The sequence below is a fragment of the Zingiber officinale genome, chromosome 8A (genome assembly GCF_018446385.1).
Source record: "Zingiber officinale cultivar Zhangliang chromosome 8A, Zo_v1.1, whole genome shotgun sequence".
NCBI classification, from domain to species: Eukaryota; Viridiplantae; Streptophyta; class Magnoliopsida; order Zingiberales; family Zingiberaceae; genus Zingiber; species Zingiber officinale.
In genome coordinates, this window is record NC_056000.1 from 4044951 (window position 1) to 4055651 (window position 10701).

General features: G+C 47.9%; 1 long non-coding RNA gene across 5 annotated transcripts; it reads left to right on the forward strand.

The window, feature by feature from the left end:
• Positions 1–1300: 1300 nt before the first annotated feature.
• On the forward strand, positions 1301–3708 carry LOC122012000. 5 transcript variants are annotated; one of them, XR_006120080.1, is made up of 7 exons: positions 1301–1573; positions 1629–1853; positions 2520–2626; positions 2730–2820; positions 3015–3106; positions 3236–3343; positions 3522–3708. It is a non-coding gene; the product is annotated as an uncharacterized LOC122012000 (long non-coding RNA). The 5 variants fall into 5 exon arrangements; XR_006120078.1 differs by having other exon boundaries at positions 1302–1853; positions 2727–2820; XR_006120079.1 differs by having other exon boundaries at positions 1302–1843.
• The last annotated feature ends 6993 nt before the right edge of the window (positions 3709–10701 follow it).

Below are 10701 nucleotides of genomic sequence, written 5' to 3' on the forward strand. Positions count from 1 at the left end.
TGACCTTTTGACCGACCGCAGTCATAAAGCACCCCTGTTTGTTAGTCTCCACAAAGCACAAGTAAACCACTGCGGATGTCCGGTCGGATGTTTAGGTATCTGTCCGCTCGGACTACAAGTTTGGAGCAAAGGAAAAGGCCAGAGGATTTCTTTCTTTAACAACCTGTGGGTTTCACGTGTGTGCCATGCTCCAAATCTTGTGACAGGGGATTCTGCTGTCCCATCGAGGGCATGCTTTGACTGTAGCGATATGGGTCAGGTAAACTTTCTGACAGCCGCGTACCTAGGAAAGGACAGGTAAGCTTTCTGACAGCCGCATACCTAGGATAGGACAGAGGACACTTGTGCACCTTGGTACGCGTGCCCAAACCTTTCACACACTACAACAAAAATAGCTTTTCGCAGCTTGCTATTAACAGCGCATATTAAAAGCATCTCGTTAATAGTATTATTAACGGCATGCATATTGCTGCGCGCTGTTAATAGTATAAACTTAAAGAAGGAAAAAAATTACGTCCAGATATTAACGGTGCACATTAAAAGTATGTCGTTAATACTATAAATATTTAATAACAATAACGACATGCAAAAATAGGCACGCCGCGAATACTTTTTAAAATTATCAACGGCATGTAGCATGCTGCGATTAATTTAAAAAAATAATAAGAAAATTATTATTTTTTTCACGTTAAGTTTAAAAAAAATCTAAACATGAGACCTCTCTCTCACACAAACTCCTCCGCCGCCGAAGCCCTCTCACGCGAAGCCCTCCACCGAAGTCCTCTCACGCGATGCCCTTCACCGAAGCCTGATAAAGAGTATTTTGGTGCATTGTTTTGGCTCTTATTCTTGCAATTTTTACCTTCTCACATACTTAATTTGATGTTTATATTATATTTTGTGAGTAGAAACTCATTTTGAACTTAATTATAAATTTCCTATAAATTATAGAATTTAATTTCATATTTTTATATGGTTTTGTAGGAAATCAAAAAGAGCTATGGATTATGGTCAAGCCGGACTGAATTTGACTTGATTTGGATGTCAAATGGGGTAGATCAAGCAGAATAGTGTGGACCGTTGATCTATATCAAGAGAGATCTTACTCCTTCATTTTGATTTAAGCATCCTGCCCTTGATTAGATCTAAATGCTATGGACCCTTGGATCTAAGAATAAAGGCAGCTTGATCCAAACCACACATCTCTCCATCAGCTAAATCAGACGGCCAGATCTTCATCATCTCCCTTACAAAGATGGATGGCCCAGATTAAATGAGGAGAAATTCCCCTCTTAAGCAAACACGCGCACAGTTCCCTTCTTCTCACCCTGTCGGCTCGCGTTTCTTCTTCCAGCAGCTAGGGCGCGACAACTCTCCTCACCAGCGCATCTTCTTCCTTCCTCACAACCGGCCGGCGGCTTCTTCATCTTCCCTTTACTCGTCGCCGGCCGGACCTCCGCAGCCCACTTCCTCTTCTAGATTTCCAGTGGCGACGGCATAGGCAAACACGAAAGGGAGTAGCAGGCGACCGCGGCGATTCCGACCAACTCCACCTCACCAGAGGGGTTCTCCGGTGAGATCCTTCACCTCCTGACGTTCTTCCTTCACTCTTACCTTCTGGGGTTCAGTTGGCAGCAAGAAGAAGGCAACACGGTAGGATCTCCATGACAGTCCGGTCAACTTCCATCTGAGGGGGTTCCTCAGTGGAAGATTCGCATCATCTTCGTTGTCTAAGCAAGCAGCAACCGGCAGTGAGCTTCTGTCCACCGACTTTGGGGGTTCCGAGCTGGGTCTTCATGTGACGATGAGGGTAGTAGTTGGAATCAGAATCAGAAGCGAAAGTGTAAATTGTGGTTGGAAGTCTTAGTTTATTTTATGTTTACTGTTGATGTTTGTTAATTCTTATTAAATGTTTGTAGCAAACTTAGATCCTCATGTTTAGATTGCACACACTTTATCTACTTTGTTTCGTGCATAAAATGTGTTCGATGAAATGTTTCTTTAAGTCGTTAGGTTCAATTTGATGCGTTTTAACTTGTTTAATTTTTATTTTGTCTTGTTCTTTCAATTTTGTTAGGTTCTAGTTTTGATTAAATGCAATTAGGATATGTTATATTAGATTTCTTTAATGCTCTAGATTTTTAATTCAATGCTTACTTTATGTTGTCTTTAATTTCATTGCAATCTTAGTTTAAGTTAGAATAGGTTTCCTTATTTGCATCGTCTTTCATTTACTAGGTTAGGTTCATTTAATGTTTTGCTATTTCATTTCTTAGTTTAACTCTATTAATGGTGATATCGTAGCGTAGAGTGACAATGCGTTGTCACTTGTTTTCCAAAATCAGTTTAACTCCATTAATGGATATGTTATCTTATTTGAGAAAGTATGACTATTTATAATATTTAGAACTTGCTTTCCAAAATCAGCTTTACTCTATTCCGATATCTCCATATCTCAACTTGCATGTTTGATTGTTTTGGAGATTTTTCGTCTTAATGAGTGATTCACCTTTGTTTAGAACCCTCCCAAGCTGGCTACTCCTCTATTTGATACTAAAATGCCAGAGGACCCTAAGATGGCATACACAGACCTAGATAATCTTCAAATGGTGTTTTGAACGAAGAGGTATTTACTTATATTCGCAAGCATGTTATATATATGCATTCCACTAGATTCATGTCTTAATGTATTGTTGAATTGATAGCACTAATTCTTTTCCGCATAGTAGTGTTTGGTCTTGCATTGTGATGGCGTCTGAGTGTTGGCTTGGTCTCTGTTGGCTTGCTACATATCTAGAAAGCTCCATGATTTGTGCTAAGGTAGTTCTTCTCAACGAGCATATCTGAGATGGAAGTTCCATGCTACTTGCTTTTCCGAGTTTGATTTGCTGCTACAAGATCGAAAAGATATTATGTAGTTGTTCCTTCTGGTCGAATAGTTTCACTTTCCCGTCTTAGTTTCTTGTATGTTCTTTGTTAAATAATTATGTGGATTTAATTCTTATCGGTAACAGCTGAAGCGTATCCAATTTGGATTTTCCAGCTCAAAATATCAGTAGATTTGTTGTGGTAGTGCCTTAACAGGATTTGAGGCTTCTCCATTCAGGTAGGTTATGCTCGTTTGACTCACATTATGGTAATTATTTTTAATTTTGTATAATTTAAGTAATAAGTAATGATATATGTATCTTTTGAATTGTGCTGTAATGATTTTGTATATATTTCTATATTTAAGGAAAAGACAAGTCTGGTAGATACAAAAATTACAAGATCACAAGTTTGGATTGAAGGTCACAAGAAAAAAAATGGGAAGCCTAGTACTCAAGTTGTTGGAGAGAAAATAGTAAGCATGCCCACTCATTTTAGATTTCTTTAGTATTTTATTCCACTGATCTTGTTTTTCATAAGAATTTATACTTAAGATCTCTATTTATACAGCCTAAAATGTTTTTTCTATACCTCCTTGTACATGTGTTCAAGCTGTTTTTTACTTGTGAGTTGGTACATGTGTTCAATTTCAGGTGGACCTAATTCGACCAAATGATGAAATGCAGTTTCTCGATGATGCAATAGAAAGCACGGTCGCATGGTTATCTATATTTATAGTATTGTGTGATTGATATATATTATACTAATTTGTTTGGATTGTAAGTTGAATTGTTGTTATGTAATTGTTAGTTTGTTAGATATTTTATATATTGTTTTAGATGTTTTGAGTTTTTGTGGATAATGAAAAATTATGACTTTTATTAATTTTGTATGGATTTGATTTGCACTAAATTTATTGTAAAATTTTAATTTATTATTTTCGTCAATTTTTTTTTAATATAGTTAAGATCATTAACAGCATACGTTTGCGCGCTGCGGATAGTATTTTCTGTAGCGTGCAAAGCACACCGTGGATACTATTATCCGTAGCGTGCTTTGCGTGCTACGAAAAATACTATTATCCGCGGCATGCTTTGCGTGCTGCGGAAAATACTATCCGTGGCGTGCAAAGCACGCCGCGGATAATAGTATCTGCGGCGTGCTTTGCGCGCTACAGAAAATACTATCCGCAGCGCGCAAACGCACGCCGCGGATAATTTATGACTTTCAACAGCTTTTAACTATGCTGCGCGCAATGCACGCTGCGAAAAGTGAATTTGCACGCTGTGAAAAGTCATTTTTGTTGTAGTGACAGCTCTATATAAAGAACCTCAGGTTTCATCGACAGAGAATTCTGGTACGTACTCTGAGACTTCTGGAGCCACCTTGTTCATCGTGATTTACCTGACTTGAGCGTCGGAGGGTCGTCGCTGGGAATCCCCTTCCCGGCTCGACTTCTGTGCAGGATAGCCGGAGCATCTCGACACTAGTTGGAGATCTACATCAGCGAGCCTTGGAGCGCCACGTGCCCAGCGTCTGTTGACTTCTGGTTCGGACAGGATCAAATTGGCGCCGTCTGTGGGAACGCTCCTGCATCCGATCGGAGACAATGGACGAGGCTGGACGACAACACACGGTGACGCTTTCAATAGAGGAACTCGACGCCCTGGTCGAGATAAGGGCCGCCAAACTCATGGAGCAAAAACAAAAAGCATCAGCCGAGCGGGCGGAGCAGCAAGCAACATCTGCGTCTCATGGCCGAGCGGAAGCACCTCAAGCCACCGTCGCATTCCCCCGAGCCTTGTTTCGCACTCCTGAAGCCGCACCAGCTCGAAGAGATAAAGGCTCCTCTTCAGATGAAATGCCAAGGCGGGATGACAGAAAAGGGAAAGCCCCCCGGGCAGACTCATCTCCCGAGCGGACCAATCGCCAATTCTCGGAAGATATTTTACGAGACCCTCTGCCCAAGCACTACGTGCCTCCGACGATCGGCGAATACAATGGAACAACGGACCCGGATGATCATCTGGGTAAGTTTGATAATACAGCCACGCTCCATCAATACACCGATGGAGTAAAGTGCCGCGTCTTTCTTACCACTCTCTCGGGATCGGCTCAACGGTGGTTCCGTAGGCTGCCGGACGGATCCATCACAAGCTTCAAGGACTTCCGAACGGCCTTCCTCCACCACTTCGCTAGCAGTCGGCGTTATCAGAAAACAAGTGTTAGCTTGTTCGCCATCAAGCAAGAACCAAAAGAATCGCTTCGAGCTTACATCCAGCGATTCAACCAAGTGGCGATGGACATCCCAACGGCCACATCGGAGACGATGATGAATGCCTTCACGCAAGGCCTTGTGGATGGGGATTTCTTCCGGTCGCTCATCCGAAAGCCGCCCCGAGATTATGATCACATGCTACATCGGGCCAACGAATATATAAATGTGGAAGAAGCGCAAGCCGCTCGGAAAAAGGAAACTCCAGCCGAGCGCGCACCTGTTCATGCCGAGCGGAAACAGCACACCGCTCAGCAGCCACCCAGAGGACCGAGGCGAAGCAATTCGATCCCTCACGCGGATCGCACGTACAAGAAGTGGCTGCCGCTCGGCCCAAGCCAAAGAAGAGGTGGACCCCTATGTTCTGCAAATTCCACCAAACGGATACGCACAACACGAGGGATTGCCGAAGCCTTCCCTTTGTGTCCAATCCTGTTCCCCGGAGAGCCGAACGACGGTCTCCTCCCCTCGACAGGAGGCAAAGGACCCAGGAAGCCGACCGGACCCGCATAGAGAGGCGACATCACCAGACGTCCGATCGGCATAGATCCCCAAGACAGGAGAGTCGCCGGACGTCCAGAGAACGGTCCCGACCGTCCGCTCGGGAGGAGGAAAATAGGAGCAATACTTCCCGGGGCGAGATCAACGTTATTGCTGGCGGACCGACCGGAGGAGATTCCAACCGAGCCCGAAAGGCGGCCGTCCGGCAGCTGCAGATCCACACGGTCGGCTGTAGCCAAGAGCGGGCAAGTGGACCGGAAATCACTTTCGGGCCTGGAGACTTAGAAGGAGTAGAAGTGCCCCACGACGACGCGCTGCTCATTAAAGCGGTAATAGCAAATTACACCATTCACCGCGTATTTGTTGACACAGGAAGTTCGGTCAACATCATATTCAAGAAGGCGTTCGATCAGTTACAAATTGATCGCGCCGAGCTGCTGCCCATGACAACCCCGCTCTACGGGTTTACGGGCAACGAAGTTCAGCCGGTCGGACAGATCCGGCTGGCCACCTCACTGGGGGAAGAGCCGCTCAGGAGGACCAGGACAATAAACTTCGTGGTGGTCGACTCTCCATCATCCTACAATGTCATTCTGGGACGACCGACGCTCGGCGAATTCTGAGCGGTTGTTTCAACCTTCCACCAGAAGATAAAGTTCCCCGTGGAAGACAAAGTAGGAGAAGTGCGTGGAGATCAACTAGCAGCTCGGCGATGCTATATAGAGATGATCCGAGCAGAAGCTTCTTCCGCTCGGAAGGCCCCCCGAATCGAGGTACACGCCATAACCGAGAAACCTCCTGCTTTAATTTATGATGAAAAGGAGGAAGTTCAGATCCATCCGACCCGATCGGAGGCCACCACTTTCATCGCCTCGGATCTAGAGGAAAAACAGAAGAAGAAGCTGATCCAATGCCTCCAGCAAAATCATGATGTCTTTGTTTGGTCGATACACGAGTTGCCCGGAATTTCGCCTAGCCTAGCGCAGCATGAGTTGCATGTCCGACCTGACGCTCGGCCAGTAAAGCAGAAAAAAAGAGATTTTAGCGCCGCGGAAGTAGAGAAACTTCTGGAGGCCGGCCACATACGCGAGGTGCAGTTCCTGAGCTGGCTAGCCAACGTGGTATTGGTCTCCAAGCCGGGCGGCAAGTGGAGAGTTTGCATTGACTTTCGGGACTTAAACAAAGCATGTCCCAAAGATTTTTATCCTCTGCCCCGGATAGATCAGCTGGTGGACTCTACGGCCGGCTGTGAATTAATTTGCATGCTCGACGCCTACCAGGGCTATCACCAGGTACCGCTCGCCCGCGAAGATCAGGAAAAGGTTAGCTTCGTGACTGCCGACGGCACTTACTGTTACAACGTGATGCCGTTCGGACCACCTATCAACGCTTGATGAACAAAGTGTTCAGGGAGCAGATAGGGCGGAATCTGGAAGTTTATGTGGACGACATTCTTATTAAATCCGTCCTAGCGGCAGATCTCTTTAAAGACATGGAAGAGACATTCCGAACGCTGCGCAAATACGGAGTCAAGCTGAATCCCCAGAAGTGCCTGTTCGGAGCAAAGGGAGGACGTTTCTTGGGATACGTAGTGACCGAGCGGGGAATCGAAGCCAACCCCGGCAAGGTGAAAGCTCTGCAAGACATGCTTCCTCCCAGAAACACAAGGGAAGTGCAACGGTTGACCGGTCGGATAACTGCTTTGTCCAGATTCATCTCCAAAACTGCCGACCGGAGCCTGCCATTCTTCAAGATCCTGCGCAAGGCTACTAAGTTCCAGTGGAACGAAGAGTGTGACCGAGCATTTGAAGAGTTGAAAACATATCTGAATTCTCTGCCTATACTTGTCAAGCCGATCGGGGGTGAGTCACTTTATATGTATCTATCGTCAACTGAGCATGCTGTAGGCTCAGCACTTGTGAGGGCGAACGGTGAAGAGCAACCGGTGTATTTTCTGAGCCATATTTTGAAAGATGCTGAATCTCGCTACACCGGGCTCGAGAAGTTGGCCTTTGCTTTGGTTCTAGCCGCTCGGCGCCTTCGACCGTATTTCTTGGCCCACACAATCATTGTCCGGACGAACAGTCCACTCGGAAGAGTCCTGTTGAATCCAGAAGCGTCCGGACGGCTTATCAAGTGGACGACAGAATTAAGCGAGTTTGACATCCAGTACCAGCCCCGCTCGGCGATTAAAGCCCAATCCTTGGCTGATTTTGTGACCGAAGTGCAGAGGCCCGAGCCGGAAGCTCTGTGGAAGATATATGTGGATGGGTCTTCCACTCGACTCGGAAGCGGGATTGGGATATTACTTATCTCACCGCAAGAAGAAAAGATGCACCTATCCGTCCGGCTGGACTACAAGGCCACCAACAATGAGGCAGAGTATGAGGCCCTTATAGCCGGATTACAGGCAGCACGGCATGTGGGAGCCGGTCGGGTAACTCTCTATTCGGATTCACAGTTGGCCGCTCAGCAACTTTCCGGCACCTTTGAAATCAACTGTGTTCGGCTTAAACTCTACGCTGAGGCCTTTGAAAAACTCAAAGCTACTTTCCGAGAAGTGCTTATTCAGAAGATTCCCGAACGGAGAACCAGATAGTCGGCCAAACTCATGAGCTCAATAACGCCGATCGCCATTCAGCAGCCAATTGAAAAAACGCTGATGGTGGCGCATGTCGACCGGATGCAAGGCCTCGCGTTTCCAAGTGACCGGAGGACACCTATTATAGAATTCCTCCGTTCGGCACCACACCATCCGATGAATATGCAGCCCGGAAAGAGCCGGTCGGTTTACACTCATCGGAGATCAGCTTTACAAAGCTTTCTCGCGTCCTCTGCTAAAATGTGTAAGCTCGGAGGACTCACCATCCTCCGAAGTACATCAAGGATCATGTGGAGGTCATCCGGGCCTCGTTAGCCAAGAAGATCCTCTTGGCCGGATACTTTTGGCCAACTTTACAAGCGGACGCCGATCGACATGTTACGTGCCTTTCATGCCGAAGTATCACAACTTCTCCCACCGACCGCAGAGGAGATGAAGGCATCAACCATCTCATGTCCGGTCGATCGGTGGGGAATGGATATTGTGGGTCCATTTCCGATGGCGGCAGAGGAAATTTTACTAGTGGCGGAGACTATTTCTCCAAGTGGGTGGAGGCCGAGCCGCTAGCAAAGATCACCGAGCAAATGGTTAAAAATTCATCTGGCAAGACATCATTTGTCGGTTCGGCATCCCTCGCCGACTGATTAACGGGCGGCAGTTCACAGGGAAGATGTTGGAGGATTGGTGCCAAAGCTACGGCATTGAGCAACATTTCACGTCCGTGGCCTATCCTCAGAGCAACGGTCAAGCTGAAGTCGCCAACCGGGAAATTCTTCGTATTCTGCGCGCTCGGCTCGACCATTTGGGAGGGAGTTGGCCGGATGAAGTGCCGAGCGTCTTGTGGGCTATCCGAACGACGCCAAAAGAAGGGACGGGAGTCACACCGTTCCATTTGGTATATGGCGGTGAGGCTGTCATACCGGTCGAAGTCGGCGTTGAGTCAGCCAGGATCCAGAACTATGATGATGACAACACCGAACGAAGATGGACTTGGTAGAAGAGGAGAGGGCAAAGGCGTCCGTTCGGCTGATGGCGTACCGTCAGCGGATGAAGCAAAACTACAACCGGCGCGTAATTCCCAGATCGTTCCAAGTCGGCGATCTTGTCTGGAAGAAAGTCAAGCCGGTCGGCGACGTCGGCAAGCTTGAAGCGCCATGGGCAGGCCCTTTCAAAATCATCGAAAAGCTCCGCTCGGGCGCGTATTATCTGGAGGATGAGGACGGACGGCAGCTAGATAGGCCGTGGAGCGCGAACCACCTCCAGCCTTACCGGGCGGGGTGAAAGGTGTATCACTGTAAATCACCCTGTGTATTTCATTTTTCGACTAAATACTTGAAATGCAGAGATGAAAAGTCAAAGGAGCGAATATAAGGCATTATCATCGTAGCGCGAAGGCCCCCGAGCCGATCGGCCGGGAGGTTTATGTGGTTAAGACTTGTAAGCAAATAACCCGCGCCGTTCGGCCGGAGGTAAATGGGTCGAGCCAAGCGCTCGAGGAACGAAGGCCCCGCGCCGTTCGGCCGGAGGTAAATGGGTCGAGCCAAACGCTCGAAGATCGAAGGCCCCGTGCCATTCGGACGGAGGTATATTATCCGAGCCAAAATACTCGATGAAGTAGATCCTGAGCCGTGCGGCCAGGAGGGCATTATCCAAGCTGGGGGAAAGGCAAAGAGCTACGCCGAACGGAAGTGTCAAAATTAGCCTTGACGCCCAGACGTTAGAGCCGCGCCGACCGGCTATAAATATCCGCGCCGACGAGCACCGTCGTTAAAGATCAAGAGACGAGCCGGCGTCTATAAACCCTCCGAGCGGAAGACCGACGAGCACCGTCGTTAAAGATCAAGAGACGAGCCGGCGTCTATAAACCCTCCGAGCGGAAGACCGACGAGCACCGTCGTTAAAGATCGAGAGCCGCGCCGACCGGCTATAAATATCCGCGCCGACGAGCACCGTCGTTAAAGATCAAGAGACGAGCCGACGTCTATAAACCCTCCGAGCGGAAGACCGACGAGCACCGGCGTTAAAGATCAAGAGACGAGCCGGCGTCTATAAACCCTCCGAGCGGAAGACCGACGAGCACCGTCGTTAAAGATCAAGAGACGAGCCGGCGCCTATAAACCCTCCGAGCGGAAGACCGACGAGCACCGTCGTTAAAGATCGAGAGCCGCGCCGACCGGCTATAAATATCCGCGCCGACGAGCACCGTCGTTAAAGATCAAGAGACGAGCCGGCGTCTATAAACCCTCCGAGCGGAAGACCGACGAGCACCGTCGTTAAAGATCAAGAGACGAGCCGGCGTCTATAAACCCTCCGAGTGGAAGACCGACGAGCACCGTCGTTAAAGATCGAGAGCCTCGCCGACCGGCTATAAATATCCGCGCCGACGAGCACCGTCGTTAAAGATCAAGAGACGAGTCGGCGTCTATAAATAATCCGAGCAGGCCAACCGTCGAGC